This window comes from Portunus trituberculatus, chromosome 47 (assembly GCF_017591435.1).
Source record: "Portunus trituberculatus isolate SZX2019 chromosome 47, ASM1759143v1, whole genome shotgun sequence".
In the NCBI taxonomy this organism is placed as follows: domain Eukaryota; kingdom Metazoa; phylum Arthropoda; class Malacostraca; order Decapoda; family Portunidae; genus Portunus; species Portunus trituberculatus.
In genome coordinates, this window is record NC_059301.1 from 26,443,250 (window position 1) to 26,460,309 (window position 17,060).

General features: G+C 38.8%; 1 protein-coding gene across 4 annotated transcripts in view; it reads right to left on the reverse strand.

Annotated features, from left to right (window-relative positions):
- Positions 1 to 15,722, reverse strand: part of LOC123520649 (FMRFamide receptor-like) — a 239,432-nt gene extending 223,710 nt beyond the window's left edge. For all 4 annotated transcript variants that reach the window (XM_045283136.1, XM_045283132.1, XM_045283131.1 and 1 more), the window contains exon 1: positions 15,614 to 15,722. The gene's annotated coding sequence lies outside the window, so the exon portion shown is untranslated. The remainder of the gene's footprint in view (positions 1 to 15,613) is intronic.
- Positions 15,723 to 17,060: the final 1,338 nt, after the last annotated feature.

Sequence of the window (17,060 nt, forward strand, 5' to 3'; positions counted from 1 at the left end):
ATGCAAACGAAGTAATGAATGTCTACCCAAAAGTATGTCATGTAAATTTTAATATTATCATACCGCATCGTAATGAATAGAACACTACATCATTAAAACTTTTCCCTGCAACCAAACACATTGTAGGCAACACAATCAAATAAACTCCAACATCCTTAGACAGAAAAAAAAAACAAAAAACAATCGAAGACTTCACAACACCCTCTCAACCACACTGCCAACAGACGGTCTCCACTCTACCAGAACCACTACCCCCATCACCTGCCACACAAGACGACCCTCAGCCGCACCATGCACAAGTAGGCAATAAAATGCACTGACGACACAACACCCTCTTCACCACACACCCAAGCATCACATGACCACCACAACACAACGACCATCACCACCATCATTCCACCACACAAGCAAACCATCATCCACACCATAAGTAGGCAACAAAATGCAAAGGAGATAACACAACACCCTCTTAACCACACATCAGAGCAACTCACGACCACCACTACCGTCCGCCACACCACACACATATCAGCCTAATAAAAGAATACATTAAAAAGTCTCCCAGTCTCCCTACACTAACGCGCCAACACGTCGCCACAGCACACCCTTCGACGGACCATCCATCACCGGGACCTCAGCGCTTCCTTCAAGAGGGAGGAGACCCGGAGCCTCTTACTCAAAGGAAAAAGCGGCAAGGAAGAGAACTGCCACTTATACTTCACAGCGACCATCCTCTCTACCTTCCCTCCTACAGAAGCCTCACTCCTTCAATATAGGCATTCCTTAGGGACCAGGAAGATCACAAGTATATATATATTAATGTAGGAAACGCAACGGTGCCTCACTCACCTGCACCACACACATAGCCACCCACCACACAAACGCGCGTACACACACACACACACACACACACACACACACACACACACACACACACACACTTCTTGACGTCAGTCCGCAGCGATAAGAGTATGTACGTCTCTCAAACCCAAGGGACCTTTGGCTCATGCAGAAGATGCCCGTCTACGGAATATATAGCTCGAGCGACACTTGATTTATCGAAAGGTAGTCGTCAGGCATCACTGGTATCAAACTGGCGCCTGGGAGAAGTCCATCAAGCAGTCAAGGGTGGGCAAGGAGGTGCAGGGAAGAGTGAAGGAGGTGGAGGAGCACTAGAGGACTGCAGAGGGATTACGAAGAGAAGGGAAGTACGAATAGGTGAGGATGCAAGAAGGATTATGACTGATATATAAGGAATATTATGGGATACTCACATATAAGGACGGAACATGATACTATTATGAGTAGGACTGAGAGATTGAGTGTGTGTGAGAGAGAGAGAGAGAGAGAGAGAGAGAGAGAGAGAGAGAGAGAGAGAGAGAGAGAGAGACGCAGGATACCAAGAAAAAGAAAGGAGAAATAACAGGAAATTAATTGAGGAAGTAAATAAAAAAGTAAGAAACCAGAAATATATATAAACAGTATCACAGGAGACAGAATGAAACATAACAACCAAAGAAAGAGACAAAATAAGATATCACGAAGAGAAAAATGCAATTGAAAAGAAACACAACACGAGTAATATGAAGATGGAATGAGGAAGGATAAACAAGAGAGAGAGAGAGAGAGAGAGAGAGAGAGAGAGAGAGAGAGAGAGAGAGAGAGAGAGAGAGAGAGAGAGAGAGAGAGAGAATCTATCACTTTGCCACTGAGCTCAACCATCTACAGAACCAAACTCCCATCCCTTCTTTCCCATCCCGGGGCAGCCTTCTCTTCTCTCCCAGGCTTCCCTTCCACCCAACCTGTCTCTTACTCTAACTAACCTCCTGTCTGTTTCTGTGGCCCGTGGGTGTTTTTTTTATGCATACTGTTATATTTCTTTATTCAATTTTCTCCTGTGTATGTTTTTGTTTCTCTCGATTTCCAGTAATCTCTCTCTCTCTCTCTCTCTCTCTCTCTCTCTCTCTCTCTCTCTCTCTCTCTCACTCCACAGCTTCCTGTCAGCCTGTCTCTGCCTCCTTGCCTTCTTCTTCCTTTCAATTATCTCCCACTTGACGCTTTCAGTCTGTTTATCCTACGCCATCCTCTTCTTTCCTTTGTTGGCCTGATTCTTATTTGTTTATTCTCTCTCTCTCTCTCTCTCTCTCTCTCTCTCTCTCTCTCTCTCTCTCTCTCTCTCTCTCTCATACACACACGTATCTTTATTCTGCTAGATCATCATTCAATTACTGTATCTTTTGTCTTCTGTTCTTTATCTTTGTGTTTTTAAAAATTCAGTCTCTCTCTCTCTCTCTCTCTCTCTCTCTCTCTCTCTCTCTCTCCAGCTGAGTGAGTGGGATATTTCAGAGCGGATCGCCAGGGAAGGGGACGGGAATGTGCAGAGCAGTGAGCTGAGACTGAAAATCGCAGGAAGGAACGGAGAGAGAGAGAGAGAGAGAGAGAGAGAGAGAGAGAGAGAGAGAGAGAGAGAGAGAGAGAGAGAGAGAGAGAGATTCTACTTCACGACAAAGAAATGGACAGAAAAACCAGACTAAAAAAAACAATAATTAGAAAAAAGAAAGGAAAAAAAAAGACAGAGACAGACAAAGACACTGTCACGCGAAGAAAGAGACACAGAGGAAAGGAACTGATAAAGGAGACAGTGGATAAGAAATAAGATCCATAATACAGAAGGGAAGGAAAGAGGAAGAGGAACCCACACACCAGTCTCAGAAAGGAAATATTCACCCAGCGCCGCACAATACCAAGAATGACTGGAAGTAAAACATGTAACACTTTCTTGTCTTTCTCTCCCTGCGTGTTTCCCTCTGCCCTGAAACAGCTGACTCAAGGATCTGGCAGAGGAATCCAACCCAAGCCGTTACTTATCCCGTGTAGAGAGAGAGAGAGAGAGAGAGAGAGAGAGAGAGAGAGAGAGAGAGAGAGAGAGAGAGAGAGAGAGAGAGTCTATTATCATATTAAAAAGATGAAGCTGTGACAAATTTTTATAGCGAATGACAGGCCACTATAACATACTCTCTTAGACAATAGCATTAATGTGCATACAAACTCATTAATATCCAATACATGTTAATAAACGCTTGCAAAATTTAACGCTCAATCAACTCTTATTTTTCCGCCCCTTGCCCGCTTCTTTCGTCGCGTTGCTTTGTCTCGCCAAACAGCGTAAAAAATGTTATTTGATTACAGCCATGCCAATTATCGCGTTTGTAAGAAGTGCTTGATGTGAAATAACAATGTGCTTGTGGAATGCTTTCGCCTCAACTCATTAAGGCTATGAAATTAAATTGTGAGGAGTTTTCATTGTCCAAAGTGAGATTGTTATTATTATTGCTATTGTTGTTTTTTATATCATTACTATCGCTATTATAGTAACAATAACAATAATAATAATAATAATAATAATAATAATAATAATAATAATAATAATAATAATAATATTATTATTATTATTATTATTATTATTATTATTATTATTATTATCATATTATTATTATTATTATTATTATTATAATAATAATAATAATAAGTATTATCATTATTATTATTATTAGTAGTAGTAGGAATAGAAGAAGAAATAGTAATAATAGAGTCAGTAGTTGTATTAGTGGTAGTAGTAGGAGCAGTAGTACTAGAAGTATTAGTAGTAGTGGCAATAGCAGTAGATGTATCATTATTATTATTGTTATTTATTTTTTATTATATTTTTTTACGTTATGGGCTATAGCGCCTGTAGGCATACTTAATGAGTATATGTGGGAAGCGCTGGTAAGCTTTCACCCATTGATGGCGCAGGCAATTTTATTTACTGTAGTACCCATATTAGGCCCCATATCACCACCCAAGCGCATCTTTGGAGTATCATGGTGACATGTGGGCAACTTCAAACCACTCAACAAATGGCATAGCTTCATAGCGGTTTGTGGCGCGATTCGAACCTACGCGTGGAAGTCTGCCCGATCCCACGTTCACCACCTTATCCACTGCACCACCGCCTCCCTCATATAGTACTAATAGTGAAGTAGCAGCAGTAGTGTTACTGTTAGTAGTAGTAGTAGTAGTAGTAGTAGTAGTAGTAGCAGTAGCAGTAGCAGTAGAAGTAGTAGTAGTAGTAACAGCATTATTATTATTATCATTATTATCATTATCATTATTATTATTATTATTATTACTATTATCATTATTATTATTATTATAATTATTATTGTGATTATGATTATCATGATTATCATCATTGTTTTTATCATCAGTAGTAGTAGTAGTTGCAGTATTAATAGTAGTAGTAGTATATTATCATTTTTACTTAAGACACGTATCTTCATAAACAAGTATGGTCTATCTATGCAACCAATTGCATATATAACCATTACTAATTATTAGCTCATATATACGGGCTATTGTCTATTTGTGGAATTATCTATACTGGAGCTACTCCCTCATCTTACGACGAAAAAAAAAAAAAAAAATTAAGCGAAAAGAAAAGTCTGAATTCCAAGTTCAAAAGTCTGTCATAAAGTACACCATCCATTATGAAACCCGTCACAGATTAAAATTTCAAATCAGCCCATAGAATATTTTTCCATCAGAAGCTTCATCATTATAATTCAGGAAAGTGGAAATAAGGATGCAAAGCCAGTTTGACGAACACAATCCTGCTCACTGGAACACCAGGACACACAGCGGTTCTTCAAACATGCCAGCCAATCGCGTAACATATTTTAAGAAGAATACAGAAAAAAGTGTATTACCTCTTTTTGGTAGCTGTTAGTACTGTATTCCTCTACATCGTGGTCTATTTCTATTTATTTATATATTTTAATGTAGGCAAAGATCAGGTTACAAAGGACAGAAAAAAATCATAATTAAAGTTCCATTTACTGAATAACAAAACTAAATGGATTATCCAAAGTTATAGATGTGTCTTAGTTTAACATGTCCCAACTGGGCTTCATGATTAGGATGACAGGTTAACAAAAATTCACATCATTAGCAGGAAAAACATGAATTAAAAGTCGATTAGTCTTCTTAACTTTCTCCAACTAAAGGTAATAAGTCTTTAGGGAAGTTTTGATGATTTTAGTGACGATTTAACCAAGATCTGCATCATCAACGAAGAAAAAAAGTTAAGAAAAGCCGAGAAAAAAATCTTTAGAAGAATAATAAACGTAATTGGACTTTCAATGTTGCGTTCATGACTAGATAGAATTTAACAAGAATTTTGTACCACCAAGAAATCATCAGTGACAACCGGACAAACCAATCTTTTATATTCTGAAACTTCCTGATAATGGAACAAAGTACTTAGAAATATGACCAGTAGGATTCCAGTCCAGATTATTTCCAATGCGTTAAAGAAAATAGGCTGATGTCCCACATTTTTTTCAGTCAATATAAGACGAACAGAAAGAAAAACAAAGGTGAAGGTTTTTAGTATCTTCAATAAAAAATATAAAATGTATTTATCTTCGATATGTAGTGAATGGAGAGCAAATAATACTAAGGGAAAGTCTATATTATATACAGATAGCGATGGTTGTGATGATTATGGTGGCGAAAGTGGTAGCAGGGGTGGTAATAGTCGTAGGTAGTCGTGGTGGTAGTGATGATAACAGTAGTAGTAGTAGTAGTAGTAGAAGTAGTAGTAGTAGTAGAAGTAGTAGTAGTAGTAGTAGCACTAGTAGTAGTAGTAGTAGTAATAGTAGTAGTAGTAGCAGCAATAGTATTATCATTACTACTACTACTACTACTACTACTACTACTATTACTACTACTACTACTATTACTGCTACAACAATTACTTTTAATAGTAGTAGTTGTAGTAATAATAGTAGATTGTTAATGATGTTATTGTTACTGTTGTTGTTTTTGTATATGTTATTACTGTAAACATAAAAGTATCGCTTGGAGTAGTGATAATAATAATAAAACTAACAATAGCAGTACATAAAACTAGCTTTCCATGATTGCACTTCACCGTAAGAAAGAAATAACAGTTTTAAAGACACTCCCTTTACTCACACACACACACACACACACACACACACACACACACACACACATACATTCACACACACACACTCACACACATCAAATACACACATATCAAATACACACACACAAAATCAATACGTATATAATGTTAAAAATAACACACACAAATAGCATCAAATATCACTGTATTTTTTTTACCACCACAAACACGCCACTAGAGCTAAACACATCGATTTATTTCACCAACACTACTTCTACCACCCCTACCCACACCACCACCACCACCACTATCACCAACACCAATACCACTACCATCACAAATTTTATCATCGCGACACCACCACCACCACCACCACCACCACCAATACCAATACCACTACCATCACAAATTTTATCACCGGCACCACCACCACCACCACCACCAAGGCTACGAATAAAAAAACAACTCAGTATTCATAACCTCATAAAAACGCTGCTTCGCTCTTTTAAACATTATCATTTTTCTCTCACCCAAGTTAGCTTGGGCCGGGGAGAGAGAGAGAGAGAGAGAGAGAGAGAGAGAGAGAGAGAGAGAGAGAGAGAGAGAGAGAGATGGTTCCTGCCCTAAATGCTTCTTAATCTGGGTCTAAGCGGGTCGTTAAGGGCCGATAACAAGGTGACTAGTGGCCCCGACGAGGATACAGGATAACAAATGGTGTGAGGAAAAACTTGTGCAGGGAAAGAGAGGGAGGGAGAAGTAGGTGGAGGAACACGAAAAGAAAGAGACATAAGGGTGTTCTTAAATTCTTTCGTTTCTTACCCTAATGATTTACAGGAGCTACAGGGACAGTTAGTCAGGTTGTGATGGCTGCTTGTTTCTAACTGGTGATGTAGGTTATTGCTGAATTATCACCGAAATCATGGAAAAAAAAAAAACCGTGAAAAGTGCCGTAACTTCTAGTAGTCTCTGTTATAATGTAAATTCAGGTAAGACATTTTATTTTTAAGATTACTCTCTCTCTCTCTCTCTCTCTCTCTCTCTCTCTCTCTCTCTCTCTCTCTCTCTCTCGCCATGAAAATTAAAAGAAAAAATGTATTATTCTCCACCTGTGTGTTTTCCTCATTTTCTTTGTCCTTCGCTCGTAAATCGAATAAAATCAATCAGTCTATCAGACAATTCTTATTTTCTCCTTCAGACACGCAGAGAGAGAGAGAGAGAGAGAGAGAGAGAGAGAGAGAGAGAGAGAGAGAGAGAGAGAGAGAGAGAGCGTGTTCTTGAAGTTTCGATTGAGAATTATCTTGTTAACAAGCTAACTAACACTAAGAACAATAATAAGAAAAAACAACAATTAGAGTAACAACAACAACAACAGCAATGATATCATTATAACCAACACACACACACACACACACACACACACACACACACACACACACACACACACACACATACCAAAACAAAAATAAAACATTACCTAGGAGCTCAAAAAAGTCCAAGAACAAAAACAACTTTAATCACTGAGGCATAAAATCGATTCCTCAACCTGCAACCCACACACTCGCACCTCCCAAGATTTACGACACCCATGGTATTGCTCTCCTCCGTAGTTAACCTTATGGCCTCCTGTGTACCCCTTGACATACGCCCCGGACCATTATAAAAGGTAACCATAAGGGACACACTGGTCTTGGAACCTGAAAAACCTCAGTTAAGTTACAAGACTGGGGAGGGAGATTCTTATTGCCCCTTTAACCCTTTCAGTGGTGGTACGCATTTTTACCATGAGTTTTGGGCATGACTAGACAATTTTATTTACATTAGGAAGGTTCAATGGAGGTCAGATGATTAGTGGCCAGTCTTCACCATTTTGATCAACACATAAGTTTCTAAAGCTGTATAAAATTACCATATAATGAGCAGAATGAATATGAAAAAGTGCCATGGTACTGAAGATGTCAAGCGCTTTGCATCACAACGCTAGTATTTATTTATTTATTCATTTTACGTCAAGGTCTATAAGCACACTTGAAGAGTATTTAGGAAGCGCTGTTCAGCCTCCACCCATTAGTGGCGTAGACAATTTTATTTATAATGGTACCCATATTAGGAGGAACTAAACATAGCTATCTATATTTTTCTTTGATATCTTGAAAGTCTCTTAAGATATATTATATTTTTTTGTATTAAGAAAAAAAAAATTGGTCTTTGTCACAATCATTTTAATCGCTGTTGGTAAATGTTCACTATGTGATTTTCGTATTTTCGTAATTTATTTTTCTTAATAATTGTGAGTGACACTAGATCTTCACATTCGTCTGCTTGTAAAGAATAGTTTATGAAAAAGAAACACCACCACCATCATCATCACCACCACAACCACCACCACCACCACCACCACCACCATCGTTATCATCACCAAGGACAAGAGAGATAAATGTGTGACAAAGCAGATTATGTATATATATAAATGAAGAGACTCAGAGGAAATAGTGGAATCCATGACATGTAAGGTGACAAACACGGCAATATCCACGTAATGAACCTTTGACCGCCCACACGCTCTGGCCACTCTAACGAGGAGGAGGAGGAGGAGGAGGAGGAGGAGGAGGAAGAGGAGGAGGAGGAAGAGGAGGAGGAGAACGAGGACGGGGACGAGGACTGAGGACGAAGAGAACGAGGTGGAAGAAGAGGAGGAAGAGAAGGAAGAGGAGGATGAGAAGAAGGAGGAGGAGGAGGAGAAATAGGAGGAGAAGGAGGAGGAGGAGGAGGAGTAAAGAGCTCATTAATATATCCATTGGTGCATAGCAGATGTGGGACCTGTTTCATCTCCTCTCACCACCAATGACGCCTTTCTATAATATACTACTTTCCAGAACACAACGATGCTTTAAGATTACATAACACATCTCTCTTTGTCTAGGGATTCACTACCTGCTGTTAACGTCCCCTATTTATCTCTTGAGTCCAACCACAGTGCTCTGTAACTTTTAAGAATGATTATGTCATTAAAAAACTGAACTGCCTAACTATAAGTTATATTTGTATCCCATATAATTATGGTCATGATTGTTTAAAGTATTGAAACGCTCAGCTCTCTAATGACTAAGATTGAGTACCACTAAAAACAACAACAAAAAAATGATAATCCTTTACCACTTGGCAGAGACACCAACACGAAACTCCACCTATTAGCAGGTAAGCAATGGACTGACACCAAGAAATAAACATAAAGATGAATATGTTTAGTATCAATGCCAATGCTATTAATAAGTGTGGGAATGTCCAGAATTAATACATAAAGAAAAGAAGAAGAAGAAGAAAAAAAAAGAAAAGAAGAAGAAGAAGAAGAAGAAGAAGAAGAAGAAGAAGAAGAAGAAGAAGAAGAAGAAGATGAAGCAGATGATGATGATGATGATGATGATGATGATGATGATGATGATGATGATGATGATGATGATGATGATGATGATGATGATGATGATGCAGATAACGACGTAGACGATAACGTTAATGAATATATACAACATGAACGTTTTCGATCGATCGATCGATCGATCGAGAGAGAGAGAGAGAGAGAGAGAGAGAGAGAGAGAGAGAGAGAGAGAGAGAGAGAGAGAGAGAGAGAGAGAGAGAGAGAGTGAGAGGCTGGGGCAGGGAGTGGGATGTAGCGACTCAGCGGACCACACGCCAAAAAGACCCAACAAGGATATTTTTGGCAGTGCTCTCTCTCTCTCTCTCTCTCTCTCTCTCTCTCTCTCTCTCTCTCTCTACAAATTAACACAGGCTAAAGATAAACAAGAATGAAAAATAAAAGCAAACCTAAATTAATGAAATTGACGCATACACTCACGCGCACACACACACACACACACACACACACACACACACACACACACACACACACACACACACACACAGGTTACATCCATAGTGTTAACCAGCGAATATGTTTTATTAACCAATCATCGTTTAGCGAACAAATTAGTGGCCGCAACACATAGTATATACATGATTAGCTTCTATGATCTCTCTCTCTCTCTCTCTCTCTCTCTCTCTCTCTCTCTCTCTCTCTCTCTCTCTCTCTCTCTCTCTCTCTCTCTCTCTCTCTCTCTCTCTCTCTCTCTCTCTCTCTCTCTCTATATATATATATATATATATATATATATATATATATATATATATATATATATATATATATATATACACACACTTTGTTACTTAAAAATATTTGAGCTATTCATTTTACTTCTACGCAGTAATGACTGATGGAAGGTATTTCATCTCAGTATATATGTGAGAGAAGTTTCACTGATAAAATCTTTTCCTCTCCGTGGAAAATCGAAGTGAGTGGTTGTCTCTCTCTCTCTCTCTCTCTCTCTCTCTCTCTCTCTCTCTCTCTCTCTCTCTCTCTCTCTCTCTCTCTCTTTTCTCCATGGGAAAGGAGGCACTCTGCCCCAGGCATGAAGTTTTGGATTTACTGCAGAAAGTCAGTTTCTTTTCCTCCCTGAAGAAGTTTAAAAGATTCAATCATTAGTTCCATTTTGCCATTGACTTATTTCAAGTTGTCTGATATATTTGTAACCCATGTTTTATTTTTCTTTATTATATCAATCCTATTCTTTTTGTCGTCCCTTTGCTTTCACTTTGAAGAGAGATATTCAAAATCGTATTTCCTTCTGCTTCGACCTTTGATATTTGCTCCCATGACAATGTGTTCTCTGTACTACATCAATCATCATCATCATCATCTCTCTCTCTCTCTCTCTCTCTCTCTCTCTCTCTCTCTCTCTCTCTAGGAAAGGTGGGGTTACATGCATACTAAAAGCTACATATGAATAAGGTATTGGATTTTATGTATCACGTCTTTTGAATATGAGGAAAATATCGCAAGCATTATTTATGATGGAAAACATGAGTCGTGAACATGGTCTCCACACACACACAAACACACACACACACACACACACACACACACACACACACACACACACACACACACACACACACACACACACACACACACACACACTTTCCTGTACAGGCTTTTCCGTAATATGACAATGTATGGCAACACAATTCATCGCTTGGGAAATCAAACAGGCACCGTATAGAAAGCGTGAACCATAGCAGGTGACACATCCATCTTACACAATATCATCTAGCAGCGACGTAACTGTTAAAGGGGACACTGCAAACATCACCAGGTCGCTAGAAGTTGTTTTACCGTGGCTGTTTCTGTAGATGTTAAAGTATAAGGGTTCAGATACATAGCCTTCCAAAAATCGTACTATTCTTTCTTAAGATGTATTAGCTTTTAATTTAGTATTTTTGTTTTATTTGCGACTGCAGGTAACGAAAGGAAAGGTAATTGCGTGCTAATGTTGTAAAAAAAAAAAAAGAGAGAGAAAAGTGACCCAGACACAAAAATATGCCAGTTTACATACGAACCTACCTATACATCTACCTGCAAACACATACACACACACACACACACACACACACACACACACACACACACACACACACACACACACACACACATTCCACATAATTCACTATAATTTCTCTCTTGAAAGAAAACAAAAACATGTGTATATGGTGTCAAGGAAAAAAAAAAAAACATAGCTCATATGAGTGTTCAATATTCTCAACCATACAAGCATTCCTTTGTAGGGGCAACGAAGAACTGAACACAGGATTAAAGACTTAAGAATCGCCAGCAGCAACAACAACATGGAGACAGAAAAAAGAGAGAGAGAGACAAGCAGCTTAACACGAAACATGAGAGGGCAAGCCGAACACACTCACAAGGCAGGGTTGTTAGGCGAGCAGTTTTAGTTATTGCCACTAACGCAGTAAAAACATAAAAAAGCTTACACGATTTTAGTTACTGCACTGCATAAGTCTATCTTCAAACGGACGAGCAACGGAAAAAAAAAAAACAACAGCAAAATTAACAAATAGATATGAAACTAAAATACAGATAGAGACGGAATTCATTCGCATACATATTTTATACTGATCAAAAAAAAAAAAAAAAAAAAAGGTAAAATGTGAAGTGAAAAAAGAAATGCAACCAATGAAACTCTTACTTGAAAATCAAAACACACACATACACAAATACAGTTTATCGTTAGGGAGACAAAAATTGTGGTTTATATATAATTACTCCTGCAATTGACCAGGCAGGAAATGGATGACATCTAGTGTATTTCCATGACTAATCCCATCACTACTAATTGCACACTGTGGGTGACATTTCCGCCTACAAATAAAACGGTTCGTGTGGTTAATGGTTTACAAATATCACTGCTGGCCTTCCAGTGCATTTAAAGGTGCTGTTCTGATTATATTTATGGAGTATTTGCAGATACACACACACACACACACACACACACACACACACACACACACACACACACACACAGAGAGAGAGAGAGAGAGAGAGAGAGAGAGAGAGAGAGAGAGAGAGAGAGAGAGAGAGAGAGAGAGAGAGAGAGAGAGAGAGAGAGAGAGAGCGCTTGTGTGTGTAAATAGGAACGACAGCAATAACAAGATGAAGACGGTGAGTAGCACAGGAGGAGGAAGAGAAGGAGGAGGACAACAAGCGTCACCTCGCAGTACTAATGAACCCCGAGTAGAAATCCCTGCCAGGTCCTAGCAACCAGTGCCACACACACAAGCCTTTCGACCCCCTCAACATTCTGTCACTAATGACACTCCAACCTCTCCCCACATCGTAGCTGGCGCTCTTTACAACACCGGCGCCATCTTTTAGTACCTACCCTCCCTTTGCTCACCCTTTCCCTTCTCCCTTTAGTTCCTTCCATTTCACTGTCTTGAGTTAAAATAAACAGCCTGTAACAAGTTGAAATTAAAGCATCCAGCCTCTTAGGGTACACTGATTTACATAAGAAGTGCCCCACGCCCCGTGTGCTCTTCCCAGGTTAATTTCTTTTCATGAACACTAACAACAGGTTGCTTTAAAAATTACTTCCTATTAACATATTAGGTTGGGTTAGGTTAGGTTATTACGTTGCGGGGGATTTATCACGAGATATTGTTTTGTGAAGACTTTCAAAGGAATGTTTGTGGATGGAAGTTGCTTTGCACACGTTTACATAAAGAAAGAAAAACAGCAAAACACATAAAGATCATTAATCTACACAAGGCACAACGACTTGCTCAAGGAGTTTAATGACCTACACCAGATATGACAAACTTAATCTAACGTAACCAAACTTACGTAAGACATACCGACAATACACAAGGCATTTACCGACCTGTACATGATAAAAACAAACCAAAACAAACCTGCATTGAAGAGAAACACCTTGTCTTCATTATATAAACCTACTCTGTAAGTCATCAATAAAAGCAACACTTACATCTCGCACACAAACACGCATAGACTCACACCGCTAATATTTCGGTATCAAATACGTACGTTCTCCTGGTAAGAACTACACTGGCTGTTATAACATTTCAGTGCATTATCTAGACCATAAATCATGTTTGAGAGCTGAAGTGTTTGATGCCCGGTCAGTGGATGTTTTACTGGCCAAGGGTTAGAAATTCACGATGGCTCTTGAGTTATCTGACGGCCAGTGTATGAAGGCCATGGCGGTGCGTGAGTCTGCAAGAAAGCTCCCTATAATGCGACGAAAATATGCAAGAAGACTCGAACCTATTTGAGTTTCGTATTGGATCACTGGATGCTCTCGTTGTATTGATGGGGATCCTTCCCATTGCAGATATATCGCTGTAATTGTATAAACATGTTATTCTAGTTGACCAGAATAGAGTATCATTGTGATTATAAAGATATTTTCTTCTCTGTCTCAGTTCAAGGATGGATGAACTCACCATGTCCATTAATATTTCCTCGCACACATAAACGACACTACTACAATTACAAGTACCACTATCTCTATAATCACCACTACCATCACTATTACTACAAACATTAATTCATAACATTCCACAAGCATTTTGTTTAATATACAGTTATCCCCACACTTAGCAAGGACTGGCTGGCAGTAAGGCGCGTTGGTGTAAACATTTCTTATCGGATGAGCTACCTCTGCTTACACACACGTGCCCACCGTCGCTTGTTTGTTCCCCTTGAAACGATCGGACGCTAATGCAGTCAGCTACCGTGTTTAGTATGAATGTTTGATATTACTCTTTTCGTCACCATTAAGGAGTGGTATTGACAATGTACATCAACAAGAAAACCAACGACGACAGTAAAAACAACTACTTTTACTATTGTTAATTTTGTTACAATTATTATTATTATTGTTGTTATCATTATTATTATTATTATTATTATTATTATTATCATTATCATTATTATTGTTATTATTACTATTATCATTATTATCATTATTATTATTATTATTATTATTATTATTATTATTATTATTATTATTATCATAATTATTACTACTACTGTTACTACTATCAACACTACTACTATTACTGATACTACTATTACTACTACTACTGTTGCTGCTCCTGCTGCTACTACTACTACTACTACTACTACTACTACTACTACTACTACTACTACTACTATTACACTACCACTACTACTGCTGTTGCTGCTGCTGCTGCTGCTGCTGCTGCTGCTACTGCTGCTGCTGCTGCTGTTGTTGATGCTGCCGCTGCTATTACTACTAGTACTAGTACTATTACTACTACTACTACTACTACTACTACTACTACTACTACTACTACTACTACTACTTTATGATTATTATCACCGTCATCATGTGTATTATTGCTTTCATCAAACATCCTTGTCTTTGTCCTCGCTCCCCTCCCTTCACCAATGTTTTCTCCCTCCTCCAGACTTCAGTGGTTAACAGAAAAATAGCCATCCCGTGCTTCATGTAATAATACCGCATTACACGCACCCTTAGTGTCACGAGAGAGGGTCTTTCGCTTTCTTCCCTCATCTCAAACACTTCCTCATTCATCATTTTAAGTTTCACACGTTCCATCATTATCATTATTGTTCCCATTATTGCAGTTGTTATGAGCGTGGAAGCAGACAGAGAGGCAAACAGAAAAATAGGCAGAAAGACAGATAAGGAGACACCCACGCACATACACACACACACACACACACACACACACACACACACACACACACACACACACACACACACACACACACACACACACACACACACACACACACACACACACACACACACACACACACACACACACACACACACACACACACACACAAACACGGCGGGCGCGCGCGCGCGAACAAACATTATAGAAAAAAAAAATCACAAAAGATGTGCAGAGAGAAAGACAACCTTTCATATAGGGAAGCAATAATTCGGTGGATTGCTTTTACAAAACATGATAATACTATGGACAACAACAAACTTACTTAACCTAATAGAATATACGATAACTTTATATAAATATAACGTACACCACGAGCTTGATTACTTTGCATAACTTTAACAAATAAAAAGAAAAAATCTACCCACCCATCCACCCATACACAAACACAAACACACACATGCACAAACACACACACACACACACACACACACACACACACACACACACACACACACACACACACACACACACACACAAATAAAAACCCACCGGAGTTGAGGAATAGCAGCAGCAGTCTCCAGGGAACACCGACTCTTACAGACACAGACACACACACACTCGGGAGAGGCCGCGAGGGTGCCAACTGAACACACTCTGCACTAGGCACTGACTGGCCTCTAGGTGCCTGCGTCGGGTGTGGTGGGAAGGGATGGGCAACAGGAGGGCAGGGGTGGGTGGAGAGTGGTTGGGCGCGGACAGGGAGAAGATGCAGTGGGAGGGTAAAAGAAGAAGCAAGGAAGAGGGGAGAAAAAAAAAAGGGAAAGGGATGAAGAAGAGAATGGAGAATGGGAAGGGAAGACAAAATAGGCAACAGAGGGAGATGGAAGCTTACTATGGTGACAGGGAGATTTAGATACTCTCTCTCTCTCTCTCTCTCTCTCTCTCTCTCTCTCTCTCTCTCTCTCTCTCTCTCTCTCTTAGTGGAGACAAATGAAAGGTACAATTAGTGAAGACGAGGAGGTGGAAGTAGAAAGGGAGGGTAAATTATTAAACAGATTACAAGACAAGAACAGATATCAAAAATCCAATTAAACTATAGTGAGTATATATGCTAAGGTATCTACCAATTATGCTGCTACTACTACTACTACTACTACTACTACTACTACTACTACTACTACTACTTTCAAGACACCTTTGGAAATAAATTACGCAATCCGATTGGAACCTTTTCCTTCTGCAAAACTTTATATCTGGGTAGAAATTAAGTAGATCCCATCTTTATTCTGTCTCTCTCTCTCTCTCTCTCTCTCTCTTTCTCTCTCTCTCTCTCTCTCTCTCTCTCTCTCTCTTCTTTTTTTGCTTCCTTTGTAGATTTGGATCAAAATTCTCTTTAAACAGCAGAAGATAAATAAAACAAATTATAATTCAGATTAGAAAGAAAAACGAAGTAAAATATAAAAACAAGAGAGAAGGAGGAAGAGGAAGAGGAGGAGTAAGAGGAAGAGGAGGAGGAAAAAGAAAGGAAAAAATAAAACTAACAACAAGGCAAAACAAAACGATGAAGAAAAGAAACAACAAATAAATCTGAAGCAAAAAGGAGACAACAATGATGCGGTACGAGAGATGCAAACACACGGGATAATGATGGCGGTAATAAGAAAACAATCAAACAAGAAAAAATAAGAAAATACACGACTAAAAGAAAAACTAAATACGAAAAAAAAAGAAAAATCTGATGAGTAAAATATAAATGATACGGAAACAAGAGAAATACAGAATGAAATACTGGAAAGACAAAATAATGAAGAGAAAATTAAAAGATTAAATCAATTAACATTCTCAGTCATCAAGGGAAGAGAGAGAGAGAGAGAGAGAGAGAGAGAGAGAGAGAGAGAGAGAGAGAGAGAGAGAGAGAGAGAGAGAGAGAGAGAGAGAGAGAGAGAGAGAGAGAGAGAGAATGCAAACTAATATATTCTACCTACTCATTATATTT